We start from the raw sequence: 21,375 nt of genomic DNA on the forward strand, positions 1-21,375 counted from the left end.
GTATCTAAGTATATATTTTTGAATAATTTTGCTTGACATAACATGCATGAGTTTGGTGTGAATTAAAGGCCAGTCCTTATATACATGGCAAAACGTGGTATATTTCCACAACTGGAAAGCAGATAATATTCTTGTCCAGTAACACTAACTTTTGGGAAATATAGTTTGTCTTACAAATGATTGACATAGGGCTCATGGTTTTAAATAATTTTATTGAAGGTTATGGTAAGTGATAATAAAAATCAAGAAAAAACATAACCCATTTCCAAATGTCTTCCTGACTTTTACATCAGAGCATAATTTTTATGTACATATAATAACCATTTGAAATAACTTTCGAATTAGCTAATATTTTATTTCCCCCAGGTGATGAAAGTAGACATTTATATGAGTTTCTTTTGCAGTGAGTTTCATGCAATTAAGTCAAACAAGAACAATTTTTGTAAACCACAGACTGGAAACATTAAATGGAAGTTATACATAAATGATTAAGAGTGCATTATTACTATAAGGAAAATTTTTCATTTCCTTTACTTCGTTAAAATTTTTATCATATATATTTACTTTATTAATATAAATGATACTATCTTAGTAAACCTCACCAAACTGTAAATCATTAAAAAATTTTTACCAATATATTTATATCATGTAGTATTAGAATGTGTCTTGCTGAATACTTTATAGAAACACTATTTTCAGCACATTCAGGTGAGGTAAGATATATTTTTCTTGTATTTCCTCCTAATGATATGGTTGACTGTAAAAGAACAATAATCACTATTGTCTCAAAGTAAATAGGCTTTGAGACTCATTAACCACCTTAGTTTTGCTTCAGCTATTAATCTGAGAAGGCATTTATTACTTTGCATATTACAGTGCAATAGAGAATATCAGTTAATTAATTCCAGTGGGAGATTTTGGTATCATCATAAACAACATTTAAAAAAATAAGCTAATCTTATGGGAAAATGGAAAGCGTGTGTGTGTGTGTGTGTGTGCGCAAAGAGAAAGAATTGCAAGTAATACTGTTTTCACATTTGTGGAAGAGACAAGTAGTTATAGCTCAGGAATTCACAGAACTGGAGGTGACAGGATACACTTTGACAGGAAGTCAGCATATCAGCATAGTATGACAGTTAACTCTGTAAGCTCTGGGGAAATCTTGGGTTCAGATACTTGCTTTATTGATTATTAGCTGTTAGACCTTATGCAAATTACTTCTCTTTTCTAAATGTGGGGTTTGTCAACATAAATTGGAATAAAAATATACTCCAAAAATGGTGTTTAAAAAATTAAGGTACTGTATGTCAAATGTTCACAGTAATGCTAAATAAATCTTGTCTGTTATTATTAGATACTAGAAGTCCACGTGATATAAATGTCTTTTTCCCAATCATATCATGACACAAAGGGAAATCTAAAAATAAAGTGAGAAAAACTTAATATCTCCTATGTTTCAGTATCCCTATACTTGGATGTAGGTTCACTGGAATAAAAATGGAATGGAAATAGCTATTCTGTAGTCTTGGGATTCTGGTGTGGTCCATCTTTCTAGAGTCTGCTAGTGTCGTTTTATAACACAAAGCAGACAGTTGCTGTGTTTTATACATAATCTTAAGTATTTATTTAGTGTAATTATAATTTATTTTAAATATCTATCCTTGTGACTATTGTAAATATTTTGAAGTAGAAGGATACCATGCCTATGATATTGGGCAAGTAAAATGAGCATTGCTTAATCACCTATCTCATGGCTGCGTTAATATCAGTTCCCCCATGAGCTGATATTAATTTCCAAAATAGTGCATTGTGAAAGATGAATGGTATACAGAGGTAAATTACTATTATGCTTGCAATAATTAAAGAAAATAAATTAAAAGTTGATTGCAAGGGTAAGTTGAAATTTATCCATATAAACCAATAATTTATTCATATAAACCAATTTATTGAACCAATTATTTATTGAACACCTGTCACATTCGATTTTCTATGTTACATCTTTGCTGTGTTAACACACTAATTTTTGGTGGCACTTAGGGATGACAGGGAAGGATGGGCAAGGATGATGGTAGAAGTTTGGAATATTCACTGTAAGAAAAGGGAGACAGAGCTGAGCAATGATATGCAGAAAGAATGCCAAATAGCAGGGTGTTGCACCATGAACTCTGATTAAACCATGAATTGGTTATTGCCTTAATCTATATAATGCAACATTTTCTCTAGTAGCTCTCAGAACAGAGTATTTGGTTGGAAGGAAGTTTGAGATTCCAGGATGTAATCGTGGGATCCTGTGGTGCTAAAGTTGAATGATTTTAAGCTACACAGATGCTGCAACATCTGGTCCTGTAAAACTTTTTAAGTTTTGTGGGAAGTGGCACATAGTAAGTGATCAGTAAATATTTCTGAATGAGTAAATGAATGTGTGAAGATCATTAAACTCAACATGATCAAGAAAATGTGAGACCAGAGTGTTATGAATTAAATTATTCCAGTATGTCAATAGGAGTTGAGATGAAAAGGAACCAGGTACCCAACACTCAGTCATTACTTAGATATCCCAAATCCTTATGGCCAGTAGCTTACTGGATATCTTCACCGGAGTATGTGTAGATATCTTAAGTTTACCCTAACATAGTTAGAAATTCTGATTCTCATATTTTCCAATCCTTCTGTTTCTCTAATACCATCCTTAAACACAGATAAAAATGGTCCCTACCCTTGACACTGTGCTTACTGTGACTTCTTCCAGCTGTAGCTCACTTTTGGGGGCAAAATGGTCATTCTCGCTGCAAGGTAGTGTTTTCCTCCACATCAGAACCAAGCTCTAAGTATCCTGAGTCCAAGAGTTAATTTCCCAAATGGTCCATTTTCCACTTTTGATTCTGTATAGCTCTCAACCCCAGGCTCATTCTCAAAAATGCCTTGAGGCTCAGTAAGTGGATATTTGCACCGGTGGGAGACTGAACAGAACTGGATATTTAAATTGGAGTGTCCAAATGAATGTGAGTGAGGGTGCTGGCTGAGAAGGATGTAGCAAGGTATGAAAAATAAAGGGTTTAGGCTGGGGGCCAAGGGCCTGTGTTCTCTGTGCTGCTATACTCCTGCACAAAATTCTAAGAAATATGAAAATTATATATTTAAGCTAAGTATAAAGTTTATTACCAGGTGTTATTATGAGTGTAGAATGATACAACACATTATTTAATGGATTATTAACCTCATTATTACTTTTTTTTTTTTTTTTTTTTTTGAGACAAAGTCTTACTCTGTTGCCCAGGCTGGAATGCAGTGGCATGATCTTGGTTCACCACAACCTCCACCTCTGGGGTCAAGCTATTCTTCTGCCTCAGCCTCTTGAGTAGCTGGGACTATAGGCATGTGCCACCATCCCCGGCTAATTTTTGTATTTTTAGTAGAGATAGGGTTTCACTATGTTGGCCAAGCTGGTCTTGAACTTCTGACCTCGTGTTCCGCCTGCCTCGGCCTCCCAAAGTGCTGAGATTACAGGCGTGAGGCACCGCACCTGGCCACTTCATTAATACTTTTAAAACACTTAAGCATATGTTGTAAATTCATTTGGAACTAAGCCTTGGGATCTGCAGATGTTATGGATGAGTCTGCCTTCCTCTAAACTTTGCTGTCTCAGTTGATGACATCACCATCCATCCAGTTACTCAAGATAGATAGAAGTTATCCTTAATTCTTCTCTTTGCCTTGTTCTTATTTTCTGATTCAGAAGTCTTAAGATTCTTACATAAAATATATGTTGAAATTTTGTGTATTTTTTCCTGTATCCATTGCCACCACCCTAGGCCAAGTCATGTCATTTGTAGCCTGGATTTGTTGAAATAGTCTCCTTAGCTGGACTTTCACGTTTACAAGCTCTAATCCATTCTCTACATAGCAGTTAGAAGTGATCCTTCCAAAATGCAAATCAGATCATGTCACAAGCTGGCTAAGTCCTTCAGCAGATTTTCATTACCCTTAGAACAATATCCAGATTATTTGCAGTGGCTTACAAGGCCCTGTCTAACTTGGCTCCTGCTTATCTCTCCAACCTTGTCTTGTTTCCTCTTAATGATTATATTTCAGTCACAGAGTCTTTCTCAGTTTTCAAAAGAAGCTTTATTTCTGCCCAGAATATTAGCTCTTCCTCTCTCTGCCTGAAATTTCTTTCCTTAGCTCTTTTCACCACTGATTTTGTCACCTTTTTGATGTCTAAGATTTTATTCCACCTACTAACAGAAGCTTTATTTGGCCTCAAACTTGTGTGACTGCCCCCACTCCTGATTTCCACCCTCACGGTGTCCTCTTTATTTCCTTTGTCACACTTAGCACAGTCTCAAATGTGTGTACTTGTTTACATGACTGCTTCTCTAGAATGAGTACTGCATGAAGATGGAAACTATGTATCTCTTTATTTCTAATGTCTTATTATCACTCAACCCCATGTCTGACATGTGTAGAACCAATATGCTTTGTGATGAATAAATGAGTGAGAAGAAATGAGAAGTAGGTATTTTAGTGAGTTTAATGGAAGGAGTAGAGGAGCTGATTATTATGGGTAGAGCAGGAGTTTCCAACCCCTGGCTGTGGACCAGTACTGGTCTGTGGCCCGTTAGGAACTGGGCCACACAGCAGGGGGTGAGCTGCCGGCTAGGGAACATTATCGCCTTAGCTCCATCTCCTGTCAGATCAGCAGTGGCATTAGATTCTCAAAGGAGTGTGAGCCCTATCATCACCTGCCCTTGCAACGGATCTAGGTTGCAAGCTCCTTATGAGAATCTAATGCCTGATGATCTGAGGTGGGTCAGTTTTATCCTGCAGCTATCCCCATCTACACCCCACCAACCCCGTCCCTGCCATCCATGGAAAAGTTGTCTTCCACAAAATTGGTCCCTGGTGCCAAAAAGGTTGGGGATTGCTGGCGTAGAGTATATGAAAACTATGGTTTTTGTTGTTGTTGTTTTGTTTTGTTTTGCTTATTTGAGGTGGAGTTTCACTCTTGTTGCCCAGGCTGGAGGTCAGTGGTGCAATCTCAGCTCACAGCAACTTCTGCCTCCTGGATTCGAGTGATTCTCCTGCCTCAGCCTCCCGAGTAGCTGGGATTACAGTGTGTGTGCGTGTGTGTGTGTATGTGTGTGTGTGTATATATATGTGTGTGTGTGTGTGTGTAAAATAAATGGTGGCTGGGAAGCAATGTGGCTTAAAAGGGAGAGAATTTACATCTATATCTACTACCCTTTCAATTGTACTTAGCTGAAGACTGCTTTAGAAAAGTTCAGATTTTTTTTGAAAAACAGTAGTAGAATGTGTTTGAAAAATAGAGTTTATCATTGAAGTTGAGTTCCAATCTCTCTATACAGGGTTTAAGAACAATTTTCAAAATTAAAAATCCAGTTGGATTGTGACTAATATTTAGTGACCTCCTTCCAGGACAGGATTTTTGGAGTGTGAATCACAGTCAATGTGTTGCTATAAATATCTATTAGTTGATCTCAGCTGATGTGTTATTAGTGAATTAATGGAGTGGAGTACTTTGCACAATAGGTTAGGTATTGTTTCATGGAATTCGATTCAGTTGTGTGTATGTACATGTTTATATTTTTGTCTATGGTAGGCTTCCAGAAAAAAATGTATTTCTTTTTTTTTTCTTTCTTTTTTTTTTTTTTTTTGAGGCAGAGTCTCGTCTCTCTCTGTGGCCTAGGCTGGAGTGCAATGGCATGGTTTTGTCTCATTGCAACCTCCACCTCCTGCATTCAAGCGATTTTCCTGCCTCAGCCTCCTGAGTAGCTGGGACTACAGGCACATGCCACCACACCTCGATAATTTTTGTATTTTTGGTAGAGACAGGGTTTCACCATGTTGCCCAGGTTGGTCTTGAACTCTTGACCTTATGATCCACCTGCCTTGGTCTCCCAAAGTGCTGGGATTACAGGCATGGGCCACCGCGCACGGCATGAAAAAAATGTATTTTTTAAAAAGGCTCTGGTAAAAAATATTTAAAAGCCCCTGTTCTGGGTGATAATGACTGTAAAATCTTTGTGTACAGTTCTTGCTAGCTCAGTCTTATTAACAGTTTCATTGAGAAAGAATTGAACAGGTATTTGTTTGTAGGTACTACCAAAAAATTGTACATTCAATACTTATCAAACAAAAGTTACATGATCTTATTCTTACACTATTAAATTTTTATTTTATTTTTAAATTTTGATTTTTTGGCATTTCATCTGCAAGTCTTTCTATTAGAGTCACACTATGTGATGATATTTTTTCTTTATCCACAATTTCCCCTGACTCCCCCGTTACTGTTAGGAATAACATAAACTTAAGAATTAATTATGATTACAGTAGTTATGGGTAATTAGGTACTATGAATTAAATCTTAGAAATCAGTTTCATTATTATAATGTGTCTCAGAAAACAATTTTTCCTCTGACTTTTAAAATTGTTATTACTATCATAAATGGCATTTATGTATTCATTTATCAAATATTAATCAAAAACTGCTTTGTATCTACCACCAGAATTTAAAAGACACCTTCCTAGACCGTAGAGAAGGCTCACTGACATGGCGCATACAGAATGGTAAACAGATAGTTACATTACACAATGGGATAAGTGCTTCAATAACAATATAGAGCTGTAAGGGAGTGAATTGAAGAGATACTCCCCTATTCTTAAATGTTCAGTGAAATTCCTTTGTCCCAAAGTGCTAGTTAAGTGAAGACATAAAGAATGAAAATAGTTTAGCAAAAAAAAAAAAAAAAAAATGTGATTGTGGTAGTTAATGTTCCAGTCAGAGAAAATAGCATAGTATGGGAGATGAGGGTGGAGGAGGGCTATGAAATAGAGTCACAAGAATAAGCCAAGTTAAATAATTTAAGCTCCATCCTGGGTTCATAGATTTTCAAGTGTGTGAGAGAGCACATGCGAAATTACTACCATAGAAGATGGCACTTTTAATTCAGGTACACTTAACCATAGGTAGATGAGGTAGTACTAGATTCTTGAAAAGAGAACTAATCCAAGACATGAAGGGTATCAACTGATAAAAATCTTGCAACTTTTGTATACGGTTAGAAATGGTAAGAATATCAGTATGTAGAAGAGAATCTCCAAAACTGGCAGATAGAGGAAAACACCTCTATATGTCGTAGGATAGTAGGGAAGAGTGCATCATTTGCTATATAAATGGAAATGTTCATCTAAGCTGCATTTTGTACGCACACTCTGTATTAGTCTGGTCTCATGATGCTATGAAGAAATGCCTGAATCTGGGTAATTTATAAATAAAAGAGGTTTAATTAACTCACAAATCTGTATGGCTTGGGAGGCCTCAGCACACCTATGATCATGGCAGAAGGCACCTCTTCACAGGGTGGCAGGAGAGAGAATGTGTGCTGAGCGAAGGGGGTAGCCCCTTATAAAACCATCGGATCTCCTGAAAACTCACTCACTATCATGAGAACAGTATGGTGGAAACTGTCCCCATGATACAATTATCTCCACTTGGTCCCATCCTTGACGCATGGGGATTATTACATTTCCAGGTGAGATTTGGGTGGGGACACAGAACCAAACCATATCACATTCCCACATTCAAGATGCATGTAAGCACTTCTGCACCATTGCCATACTCAGGCTCCAGCTTTTTATGGAATTTCATCTCAGGCTATTCATTCATCTGTTCATTCATACATGCATACATACCTAAATGCATTTAGTCAATCAGTCAGGCATTTTGGGGAGGAAATTTTGTAAAGCTAGTAATACTTTTAGTTTATTTGATAGACACCATGATCTGAAACATAGTCTCTTTCTTAAAGGGAAAATAGGAAGTCTTCTGAGTCATAACAGATGCATGCATACATTTCTCTGAGTCATCATAAGAAACACAAGAAAGATTTCACAGAGTCAGTGGAATTTGAACTGAGTCTTGAGGAATAACCAATATTTGAACATGTAGAATGCAAAATAAAGGATGAACAAGTGCTAATGCACAGAAGGTAACACGTATTAAATAACCAATAACCAATTGCTACTTGTATTTCTTCCACTAGGAGAGAACTTGGAACTATTTATCCCAAATATTAATTTCCAATTTTGGGTCCTGAGACTCAGTAACTTCAAAACAGTTGACATTAACTTCCAGTCCTGTTTTTTCATTCCAGCCTATAATAGTAATTTGTGTAGCTGCCCACATATCTCACTAAATGTTAAGATAACTCTGGTTTAAAATATAAATAATTGGAGAATAATTAAATATTTTGAGGTTAAGAAAGAGAATGGAACTTACAGAGGAAAGGTAAATTATAGTTGGAAGTAACCTTGAGATACTTCTGACCTGCAGTGATTTTCTCCCCTTGATAAATCTGATTTTGAAATATAGGATAAGAAGATTGTGTGTAGAATTAAAACCTGAGAACTTGAGTGTAATATAAGTGAAATAGAAAATTACTAAAATAATATTTATACATAATTTTACTTGGATGCCACTCCTAATTAATTTGAGAAGTAGGTAGGATATAAATAACAAATAAATGAAGTAATTTATACTTGAACAAACAAAGCTTAATCTCATGTAGTCCTCATATATAGGGTTAATTGTTGAAAATCCACTAGTGCCAATAGACTACATATAAACATAGAAATAGCTTCAAATTCCTGATTTCTAAAAATACATGTGTAATAGTTCACAAAAATTCTTCTATGGTAGCTAATATAATTAAAGAAATGTGTATTTCATTCCATAAGTTAATTAAATATTTTATGAAATTCTCAAAACAATGTGTACGTGGAGAGTTGCAACCAACCCTAAGAATAAATAATAAATATTGCAGGAGAATTTTTGAAGATGATACAAATTTATTCGTTTAATATGGATGACAAAAATAAAATAACATGATTAACCAGAACTTTCTGGAAATTTAATATACTAATGAAAGTTATAAATATCCTGTGAATAATGTGAACAAGAGCAAATATATTGGTATTTAAAAACCTATTTATTTACATTAGTTAAAATATCAATTAGTTATATGATAACTTACTCTAATTATTCTCCTTAGAAGTCTTACAAGTCCTGAAGAAATGGAGCTTTAAGTTTTTTGACTTTCATACCAGTATAGTTACTACTATGGACACTACTTGTTACTACTCTTTACTTGTATAGCTATACTAGTATAGCTATATGCCAAGCACTGTGCTAAGTCCTTTCTCTACATTTTCTCACTTAATTCTAATAATATTCTTGCAGGTTTGTTATTATCACCCACATTTTACAGATGAGGAAACAGAGTCTCATGGGGAATAAAGAAATGATTCAAGTCAAGCAACCATTAAATAGTGCAGTTGGTACTTAGGCCCAGCCCTCTCTAATTCCAAAGCCCATGCTCTTGACTTCTATGCTACACTGCCTCTGTTCACATATATATTGAGCCTCTAAATACTAACACTCTTTTAGATATTAGGGATGCCAAGAGCAAAAGAATAGCTTCAGCCTTTCCAGACTTTCTCCAGAAGAGAAGACATTTAACTAAACAATTGCAATGGAATCTTACAGTTGCTGTGGCAGTCAGGCATAAGAACACAGTCAGCTCATCAAAGAAGTTGTATCCTTTCTACTTAGAAATTCCAAGGAAAGGCTTTGTATAAGAAGTGAGACTAGAAGATAAAGAAATGTTGGATGGATGAGAGAATGCATAGTTGTCCAGATTTGAGAAAAGACTAAGAACCATGACACGGCATGGGGAAAAGTATAGTTTTCAAATTGACTGAAGCAAGAAATACAGCTAGAGAAAAAGGTACATGTATTAGCAAATATTGTATGAATGTATTCACATTAATCATATATAAGAAAGGTTACAATACATTCCATAGTTATTGAGATACTGTTGATGACCTTATATTATTGAAAAACTGGCCATATTTGTTCTCTGTGTTCACTCTGAACATAAAGCACAGTGCCATGAAAGGGGCCACACTGGGAAGAAGAAAACCAGTAAGGAGGCTGTAACCATGACTCCCGGTGAGGGCTGGAAGGCATTTTTAAAGATTTTACTTTTTCTGTTTTTAAAACATATTTCTTGGGTTAGACAAACCTAGGAAAATATATAGAGTTCTGTTTATTTCTTACATACTTTAAGTTACATGTTTACATCTGCAAATATCTCTGTAGTTGTTGGGTTATCACTGTCCATCAGACTCTTTCAAAGTAGTCATTACATCCTTTTCAAGTACACATCTATTGAATAATTACCATATACCAGGCCCTGTGCATGAGAAGGTAGTTAAATATCTAGGATTTTGGGTGAGACTGCTCTTCCTATTCAGAAAAGTTGAGTACAGATCAGGAAACTGAGAGACAAATATAGTAATATGGGATTTGTCAAAGATATCTGGTATATAAGTATTTAATAAATAAAAAAGGTGACATTTAAGGTCATCATAGAAAAGGCAGATTATTCCAAAAAAGGCTTTATTAAAACCAGCTAATCATTTGGGGGAAGAAAAGTCTGGTCAGTACTCCACTCTTTATATCAATATAAATTTTGGGTGAATGAGAGATTTAATCATGAAAACTGAAAATAACCCAAAATTTGGGTGACTTAGAATGTAGAGGGATTTTCAGTAAATGATGCCGAAGACAGAAATCCATAAGGAAAAGACAAATTTGACTATATAAAAACTTCAAACTTTTCTGCTATGAAATAACATATACATGGTGAAAGAAAAATAACTGTGAAAGTTGTGTTCAACATAGTGAGAGATGAATGGTTACTATACACAATAAAATGTTAAAATGTATTCAGACTTGCTAATAATCTAAAAAGTACAAATAAAATGATAATGAGATACCCATTTTAGCCTATCCAATTCAAAACTATTTTTTAAAATTAAAGGACACAAAATTTCAGTTAGATAGGAGGAAGAAGCTCAAGAGACCTGTCTTATAATGTGGTGATTATAACAACATATTATATTCTTAAAAAATGCAAAGAGAGTGGGCATTAAGTGTTCTCACCACAAAACGGTAACTACGTGAGGTAATGCTTATGACTCTAATCTTATTAACTAGATTTAGTCATTCTACATGTAAATATACTTAAAAACAAAACTTCATGTTGTTTTGAAGAGAGATGGTAGGCATATATGTGTTGTATAAAACTTTTATCTGTAAATTAAAAAAACTATATAATATGAATGTGTGATTATATTATATTAATATCTTATAAAGTGATCATATTACTGTAGAATTATAATTATGTTATATTGTATAATATAATAAAACAGCCATTAAAAGTGGTATAGTAATATTTCTGAATATGGAAGAATCCTTTCGCATATTCTAGATATAATTTCTTTCTTTTCTACATTTGCATTTTAAAATTTGTATTTTGTTTGTTTGTTTTTAAAAGACAAGGTCTTGCTCTGCCACCCAGACTAGAATGTGGTGGTGCAAAATCATAGTTCACTGTAACCTCAAACTCCTGGGCTCAAACGATCCACCTGCCTTAGCCTCCCAATCAACTAAGACTGCAGATGTGCACCATCACACCCAAATAATCTTTAATTTTTTTTAGTAGAGATGACGTCTCACTGCATTGCCCAGGTTAGTGTCAAACTCCTGGCCTTGAGACATCTTCCCGACTCGGCCTCCCAAAGCTCTGGGATTACAGAGTTGCATTCAGCCTATATTTACATTTTATACATGATGAATTTTTATATTCAGAGAAAACAAAAACTTCTATTTTGTAGGAAAAAAAAATCTGATGCATTTGGTGGAGACATTTGATTACTATTGCAGATCTGGGTTCTAGGTATACCCATAACACTGTCACTAGTGTGAGGGAGCTAGACTAACTCCCACCCCAAAGCACTTCACTCATCCCAGCCTTGGTCTGCTTTAGGTCTGGGGCTGAGTAGAGTTGGAATTAATCTTTGCCTTTTTAATTTGAGACAGCAGAAAGCAAGGACTAGTACTGCTTCTTAATCACAACTCTGCCACCTCCATTCTTCCAACCCTTCAAACTGAAAACCCTGGAGTTTTGTGTGAACTTTCCTTTTCTTTGCCTTAGCCAACCTCAGCAAGTCCCACTCATTCTTCCATCCATTCTTTTTCCTTCACTTGGACCAACATTATCATAATCTCAGGTCTTGTAGGTATTGATAGTTCAGTAACTTTCCAGTTGGTCTTGTTTCCTTCTGTCTTTTTCCCTTTAATTTATCCTAGCACTGCTACTAAAATTCTTGAAAATATCATGTTTCATCTTAAACTCTTAGTCGTATTCTGTTACCTTTTGGATGGTGATTTCCTTTCTTTCTGTGCTTCAGATAAAAAATGTGAAACTTGTAGATGGCCAGCTATTGTTCTATGGATGTGCAGTGAGCTTTTCAGTCTCTTTTGTCTGTAATATCCTGATGATGCACCTTTGATTGTCTTGTCTTCCTTTCTTACTTGTTGGCATCTCTTTTACCTATTTATCTTTTGGTATCTCTCTGTGGAATGAAGTATAAACATGAATATCATAAGGAAAGCCAGATAACTCCCATAATTTTCAGTGCATTAGGCATTTTTGGAAAAAAATCCACAGTTAAATTGTTCACACACTTTCAAGGGTCTAGTCTTTGCTAATTTCTCCTCTTTGCTCAGTCATTTCTTAGCTTTGGCATATTAGCCTATATGTCCATTTGTCTTTTGGCTCAAATAAAAATAGTATCTTTTATAAAAAAACTCTATAAAGGATACATTTATATGTATATTTTCTTATTCTATATTAGAAAATGACATGCTTCTTTTTCACATCTTCAGCAGAAATAACATCATCTTGCAAGGCTTCTTCAACCTGAATCCTTGAGCTTAAACTGATGACCAGGATACAATGTGATATAATAATTAAGTACTTGATCTTTAATGTTAAGATAGAGATTTATTTTAAAAAGCATGTTTCATAACTGATTCAGCCGGGTGACTTTGGGAAAGTTATGTAACCTTTTTAAGCTTGAGTTTCCTTCTCTGGAAAGTGCCACCATTTTTGAGCTATTTCCCTTCATTGGAATGCCCTTTCCTTTCTGTTCACCTGTCCACCTTTTAAACATTTTAAACATCTTAAAATCAATTTTCCAAGAGAACGTGCAACTGTACTTCGTTATTTACTGAATTGCAGAATGTTACAAATAGAAATGTTTTGCTTTATTCTAAGTGGCATTTTCCATTTTGTTTATTATGAATATTTTATAACAATTGTTATTCAAAGTTTGCATTCTTCAGAATCTCTTTTTATCTAATTATAATGTGAAACGTACTTGACAAGTGCAATTTTATTTTCATTTTAAGAATTTGTAGCAAAATACACAAATATTCAGATGAAGTTGAAATACAGGCTAAGAAGTCAGTTAGACAAACTGGTTCGGGGCAGCTGAACCACTTTAGACATAGGTATTCATTATCACCTTCTCCTCTTCTACAATATAAGATTTGAAATCTTCCCCTTTTACTTCATGTACCAATTATACTTCAGATTGCCAATTATGGCTCCTTGAAATGTAGTAAGACAGGTGACTTCAGTTCTGAATTTGTGTCTGTTCTCCTAAATTTGTATTAAACCGTTTCTTGTTTCTGTAATTTGAAGTCAATTTGAAGTTGGCATGGCCGGAAGATAACCTCAGAATGTCCTGCAAGATTTTCATATATCAGTAATATAAATCATGGAAGAAGAAATCCAGAATTGGAGTCTTGAATATCAACAGGTTACCTTATCAGAGATGCTAAAACCTAAACACAGCATCTGATAGTTAGCAATACTTTTAGTACACACTATGTCACCAATTCAAAGAGGGTGAAACTACATTGATATGAGTTGCTAAATATTATCCAATGCCTTTCTTTTTTGTTGTTGTTGTTGTTGTTGTTGTTTTGTTTTTTGTTTTGTTTTGTTTTTAGATGGAGTCTCACACTGTCACCAGACTGGAGTACAGTGGCGTGATCTCGGCTCACTGCAATCTCTGACTCCTTGGTTCAAGCGATTCTCCTGCCTCAGTCTCCTGAGTAGCTGGGATTACAGGCACGTGCCTCACACCCAGCTAATTTTTGTATTTTTAGCAGAGACCGGGTTTCACCATGTTGTCCAGGATGGTCTTGATCTCCTGACCTTGTGATCCACCCACCTCGGCCTCCAAAAGTGGTGGGATTACACATATCACCAACATGATTCCAGTTCATTAAAGCTGTTCTTGTGGCTATGTTTCATTGTTTATTAGGACATTAGATAGTTTAATTATACCACATCCAGTATAATCAACTTGAGTAAGATAGTTTGCAATGTATATATTACATTTTTAAAAATGAACTAAAGACATATTTGGAAAGATGAGAGCACCAATGTGTTTTTAGTCACATATTTATCAACAAGTTTTTGCATCTGTCCAATGATATAAAGTAACTCAGGATCACAAAGAAATGATATACATAAATTACAGTAATCAAAATTTATGTTAAGCACAGGCAGTGAATTGTTTAAGAATAAAATATTTTTCATCAGCTGAACAGTTACCAATAATTTAGATTCACAGCCTTTGCTAAACGACCTTTCCCCCCAGGAAGGATTTTATGGAATTCCTTTATTGCCATTCAGTGGTGCTTGCTTGAATAGAGTTTGAATCTGCCCATATGATAGGCACCTTTTGTATTCTATAATGATCCTGGCCAAGTCATGTGATTGGGTTGCCACCTTATGTGTCTAGTAAAGCAAGACACTAGAATTTGCGCTGAAAGGAAAAGAGATGCAGAAAGAGCACCCTGGAACTTAAAGATTGCTCTGTGTATGCCAGACACAGACATTGTAAGGACCGTGGCCTTCCCATCACTCAGTATACTTTTCCAGTCAATATCTTCATGAGGTGACTGCAGTGATATTATTCCACTGTGTCAAAAAATGAAGTGACACCTAATAAGAATGCAAAGGAAAAAGCTGGAAACCAAAAGAAAATGATTTCATGCTTCAGACACAGGTAGAATGTAATAAAATGATGGGAGGTGATGTGTACTTCAATAAAAGTTTATTAAGCTGAAAGAAATAATATGGTGTAGTGTAATTTACTTAATTAGCACCTAATTAGTAAATAAATGTATTTGGTTCTTAGATGGTGAACCATCTAGGTTCCTGTAGGATAATGATGGCTGTCAAAATTTGATCTCTCCAAATATCCTACGGAAAAATCAACAAGGAGAGTAAATAAAACTCTTTTCAAGCAAGCTTACAGAATAATTAGCAGACCAAGAATACTGCACATTTCAAGATACTTCTAAATGGGAAATAAGTTACAGGAAACCTACACAGCCAGTTCCAAAGCCTATGCTGGAACCAGTGGAGGCAGAGAGAGAAGTGAAGAGGGGAGTGCAGCAGGATTCTCGTGGTGACTGGACATAAATAAGATCACTCCCAAGAAAAGAGGGAACAGTACTGAGAACAGGTCTGGCAGCTGGTGGATGAGACCGCTGTGTGCTAGAGAATCCTAAGGAAGAGTCTTAAAGCTACGCAGAGCAGAGGTGACAGTCTTGGGTATGCACTGCCTCATCGGGAGAATCTCTAAGAGGCTGAGAGGTGAAGGAAAGAAAATAAGCAGTTAGTAGAAATTTGAGGTACTAAAGAAAGGAATGAGTATCTGAAAATCATTGACCTACCACTCCCTTTCTGGAAATATTTTTTTAAAATACATTTTATTACACCAAAAAAAAAAGTTCTATTGACATCAACAACAATAAAATTCAAATTCCTCTTTCGTAGACAGAACAATTTTCTTGTTAGTGCAGAAAACACTCAGATATTTTAAAATAAATAGAGGAACATCAGGCTGTATTCAAACACCATTACTGTAAGAAGAAAACAAAAAGTAAGTCTTTTTATCTGATGATTAAAATTCCCAAATGCAACCCACAACTCAGAAGAAATATTAAACATTTGCATATGTGAAGGAACTTTTCAAATTCGAAATTTAAAAACTCAGGATATGAATTAAGGATGTGATATAAGAGTTGATAAAATCAGGAAGTTGAATAGAAAGATATACCAAAAGAGGCCAAAGATTTTTAAAAAATGAAAGTAATTGGAAATCAACTATTAAGATATGAATAATAAAAGAAGAAAAAAGTACAAAAACAAAACAAAAAAAGAAAAAAGAAAAAACTGGAAAAACTTAAAAACATAAAATGTGAATCTATAAGAAGAAATTGATAACCATAATGTTAAACTGAATTGCTTGTAAATCATTTAATAAGCATAAAATATTTTGTAGAATGACCCACACTTTCTCCTTCATAAAAATATAATGGTCTATTATCAGAAGTGAGGTACACAGTTTTTTTCAGACAGTGTGACATTCATTAATGAATTAAAAATTGGGAAATATTTATAAAATATTTCTTTGATGATGCCCAGAAATTGATCCTATACATATTATGAGGTAAATTATTTTGCTGTAAATATTTTCATTGCATATCTGTCTATACATATGTATTATATATGTATACAGATTTTTTTTTCTCCAAAGACTCAAATCTTCTTGAGGGAAGACTTTGTTTATATTTATATTTCTAGAGCATTTCATGATGCCACATGCATCCTAGGTGCACAGTTAACATTTGCTGCCTGAACTGTAGCATATAGCAACCAGCTACTACTTACCTTATAACTGTGATATTCAAATTTTTAGTAGAGGGAAACTTTTTATTTTATTATATCTTGAAATTCATGGTGAACCTGGTGAGTAGGACCAGAGAGGTGTGTTTACTGAGCTTGGCAGAGAAGCAAGGAGGAAGATTGGAAAAGTGATGAAAAGTCAAGCCCTTTGAAGGCTGTAGTGGTAGGGTATGAGAGAGGAGAGGGAAATTTTAGAGCTTCTTCCATCAAGCTTAGTAGGAGTCAGCACATCCATGTGGGCACAGAGTGACAGCAATCAGAAAGCAGGATGGTGGCAGCTGCTCACACTCAGTTTGTGACTTCCAGATCTGTAATTAATTTAATGAATTGGACACCATCTAGTTTTATGACAATCTATAGCATGCATCTTGTTTCTTGTTACGAGTTTTACAAGTTGTGGCTCAGAATTAGTGGTTCTACTGTGAACCATGGGGCTTTACCTAGGCTGACAAGGAGGTAAAGACATCTTATACCATTTTAGGCACCGAAATGACCTAAGATGTACAGCAACTTTCTGTTATAGGTGCCAGTGAACTATGCATCAAAATGGCATGAGGCTACATAATCACATTGCTAGTTTTCCCCCTGTTGGTGTATGGCTTGACAATTCCATAGTTAGTAGGTATACAGAGAATGCCTTAAAAATTATGATGTTTTTATTATTGAGAACAGGAGAAATTCTCACCAACTGAACAATTATATAGCTTATAATTCATCCATGGACAACTCAAATAAACATAACTTGATAAATATAATTGAGCCCCCTCATGCATTGAATAAATTTGGGTCATTTTCTATTATCTCAGAACTGGGAAATATAACAAAATCAAATTGTAATATGCTTAAGTAGAAAAATATACCTCAGTTAATAATTTAAAATAGCTACATGTGTTTATACAATGCCTAGCCATTACGTGTCTCAGACCATTAAATCTCTATGGCATTATCACAGAGTAGTTACCTCATTTCCATTGTACAGATGAGGAAACTGAGACATAGGTTAATAACTTACTCAAAATCACTCAGATAGTAGCTGCCAGGGTTTACATTAAGACCGCCTGGCTTGGCTGGGCGTAGTGGCTCACGCCTGTAATCCTAATATTTCGGAGGCCGAGGCAGGCAGTTCATCTGAGGTCAGGAGTTCCAGACCAGCCTGGCCAACATGGTGAAATGCTGTCTCTACTAAAAATACGAAAGTTGGCCGGGCGTGGTGGTGCGTGCCTGTCATCTCAGCTACGCAAGAGGCTGAAGCAGGAGAATCGCTGGAACCCGGGAGATGGAGGCTACTGTGAAGCCGAGATCACGCCACTTCTCTCCAGCCTGGGCAACAGAGTGAGACTCCATCTCGAATACATAAATAAATAAATAAATAAATAAATAAATAAAAGACACTCCGGCTCTAGTGTGTGTGCCAAAGTACTGCATCACATTTGGTACTTTCTCCTTAAAATTGATTTACATAGTAAAAGTGACAGACCAACAATAGAAAGCCAATATTTTAATTCATTGTGGAAGAATCAGTGACAGCAATGACTAAATTTTTAAATACTATTTGTCACTGTTTGCCAATGTTACTGTAGACACACTAAATTTATATACTTTCTAAACCAGAATTGAGACAAATGAGTAACAAAAACTTCCCACAGTCTATAAATTTAGATAAAACAGAAAGGGAAAACATTGAAAAGCAATTATAGTTTTGATAAGTTAATTGTTTTTTAAAAATTAAATCATGTGAAATCTGGGTTTTCTAGAAAATCGTTCTATTTGAAATTCTCTTTAGCTTTGATCCTTCCAAAATTCCAATTAATGTCAATTGAGGTATTGCTGCTTTTGAACTCTTCACTTCCTGAGATCTAGAATATCGAAACTCTGGCCTCTTTCTTGCGATCGATTCTAATCAGCAGATATTTATTGAATGCCTATTAAGTGCAACATTGTTACTAAGAAATAAATAGCTTCAAAGAACATGCATTCTTGTGGGGAACTTTCATTCTTCAAGATGATAGAAGAAATGTCACAAGGTGAAATATGTGAATTCATTTCCACATGAATAAAACAGACAGGATGTACTATTGCATTTCTGAAGGAGAGAGGTCTTTATACTTCAGCATTATGGATTTAAAAAGTTCTCATGGAAAGACCAACTTGAATTAGGCATTTCTAGGAACTTTTTAATCAGTAACTTTAAAACACTTTCCAGCTAAGCTATAGACTTTTTAACAGGCAGGAATAGAAAAGATACGATTAAAAGCTCACATTTGAGAATGAACTATATCCCAGTAACAGCACTATTTACAAAAAGGTGTATTCTTTTAAAAAAGCAATAGATACACATAGCTTCAGAATAAAATAATGGCAATAGGTTTATAAACAGAGTCAGCAGACACCTACCTCTTTCCCTACCTCCCTTGGTATTAAAAGGGAAAAATTCTATTAAATATTAATTTTAATATTTCCCTATGTGTGTTAAAATAATACAGATGTACTGTCATTTCTAAATATATATACTTTTATATATATGTATTTTGGACATTTTTTGTTATAGTACTTTGCTCACTGAAAAAAAACATACACATACACACGTGTACATGAGTGCCTGTGTACACACACAAGTACCTCCCCTCCATATATTTTTCCAATGAATTCATTCTGATAAGTTTACAGTGAGGTGTGTTGTCAGTATTATTGCTGTTATTTCCATGTGTCTTTTTTTCTTTCTCTTTATAGTATCTGCTTCCTCCTGGTTTGATTATCCTGCTTGTTTACAGAGAATGTGGTAGGCTTTCCAGCTGCTGAATGTGATCAGTGAATTGGACTAAAGTCTATATGGAGGGCCTGGCGCGTTGGCTCATGCCTGTAATCCCAGCACTCTGGGAGGCCAAGGCGGGTAGATCACGAGGTCAGGAGTTCGAGACCAGCCTGGCCAATATGGTGAAACCCCCCCCATCTCTACTAAAAATACAAAAAAACTATCCAGGCATGGTGTTGATGCCTGTAATCCCAGCTACTCAGGAGGCTGAGGCAGGAGAATTGCTTGAACCCAGGTGGCAGAGGTTGCAGTGAGCCGAGATTGTGCCACTGCACTCCAACCTGGGCAATAGAGGGAGACTCTGTCTCAAAAAAAAAAAGTCTGTATGGAGGAGGTCTTACAAATATTAGAATCCATATTTTTTCTTTTTTCCTTCAACTTTTAAGTTTTGGGGTACACGTGCAGGATATGCAGATGTGTTACACAGGTAAACATGTGCCATGATGGTTTGTTGCACAGATAAACCCATCACCTACACATTAAGGCCAGCATCTATTAGCTATTCTTCCTGATGCTCTCCCTCCTCCCTCCCACACCCCCAACAGGCCCGAGTGTGTGTTGTTCTCCCCATGTGTCCATGTGTTCTCATCGTTCAGCTCCCACTTATAAGTGAGAACATGCAGTGTTTGATTTCTGTTTTTGCATTAGTTTGCTGAGGATAATGTTTCCAGTTCCATCCCTGTAATAGACATGGTCTTATTCCTTTTTATAGCTGCATAATATTCCATAGTGCATATGTACCACATTTTCTTTATCCAGTCTGTCATTGTTGGGCATTTGGGTTGATTCCATATTTTTGCTATTGTAAATAGTGCTGCAGTGAACATGTATCTTTATAACAGAATGATTTATACTCATTTGGGTATACACCCAATAACGGAATTGCTGAGGCACATGGTATTTCTGCCTCTAAAGCTTTGAGGAGTTGCCATGCTGTCTTCCACAATGGTTAAACTAATTTACATTTCCACCAACAGTGTATAAGTGTTCTTATTTCTTCACAACCTTGCCAGCACCTGTTGTTTCTTGAGTTTTTAATAATTGTCATTCTGACTGCTGCGACATAGTATCTCATTTTGATTTTGATTTGCATTTCTCTAATGATCAGTGATGTTGAAGTTTTTTTTATATGTTTGTTGGCTGCATGAATGTCTTCTTTTGACAAGTATCTGTTCATGCCCTTTGCCCACTTTTTGATGGGGTTGTTTGTTTTGTACTTGTAAATTTTTTTAAGTTCCTTGTGGATTCTGGACATTAGATGTTTTTCAGATGGATTTGATAGATTGAAAATTTTTTGTCCCAATCTGTTGGTTGTTTGTTCACTCTTATGATAGTTTCTTTTGCTGTGCAGAAGCTCTTTAGTTTAATTAGATTCTATTTGTCAATTTTTGCTCTTGTTGTAATTGCTTTTAACATTTTCCTCATGAAAGTTTTGCCTGTGCTATGTCCTGAATGGTGTTGTCTAGATTTTCTTCTAGAGTTTTCATAGTTTTTGGTTTTACATTTATGCCTTTAATCCATCTTGAGTTAATTTTTGTGTAAGGGGTCTGGTTTCAATTTTCTGCATATGGCTATCCAGTTCTCCCAGCACCATATATTAAATAAGGAATTCTTTCCCCATTACTTGTTTTTGTCAGGCTTTTTGAAGATCAGATGGTTGTAGATGTGAAGTCTTATTTCTGAGTTATCTATCTGTTCCATTGATCTATGTGTCTGTTTTTGTGACAGTGCCATGCTGTTTTGGTTACTGTAGCCTTATAGTATAGTTTGAAGTTGGGTAGCATGATGCCTCCAGTGTGTTTTTGTTGTTGTTTTTTTTTTTTTCTTATGATTTTCTTGGCTATCCAGGCTCTTTTTGTTCTA

At 35.4% G+C, this 21,375-nt stretch overlaps 1 protein-coding gene across 21 annotated transcripts in view; it reads left to right on the forward strand.

Annotated features, from left to right (window-relative positions):
* The window catches only part of RALYL (RALY RNA binding protein like), a 757,987-nt gene that overhangs the window by 37,619 nt on the left and 698,993 nt on the right, over nucleotides 1-21,375 (forward strand). For 2 of the 21 annotated variants that reach the window (XM_025395089.1, XM_025395097.1), the window contains exon 3: nucleotides 15,789-15,894. The exons of the other annotated variants lie outside the window; for them this stretch is intronic. The gene's annotated coding sequence lies outside the window, so the exon portion shown is untranslated. The remainder of the gene's footprint in view (nucleotides 1-15,788; nucleotides 15,895-21,375) is intronic. 21 annotated transcript variants of the gene reach the window in all.

This window comes from Theropithecus gelada, chromosome 8 (assembly GCF_003255815.1).
Source record: "Theropithecus gelada isolate Dixy chromosome 8, Tgel_1.0, whole genome shotgun sequence".
NCBI classification, from domain to species: Eukaryota; Metazoa; Chordata; class Mammalia; order Primates; family Cercopithecidae; genus Theropithecus; species Theropithecus gelada.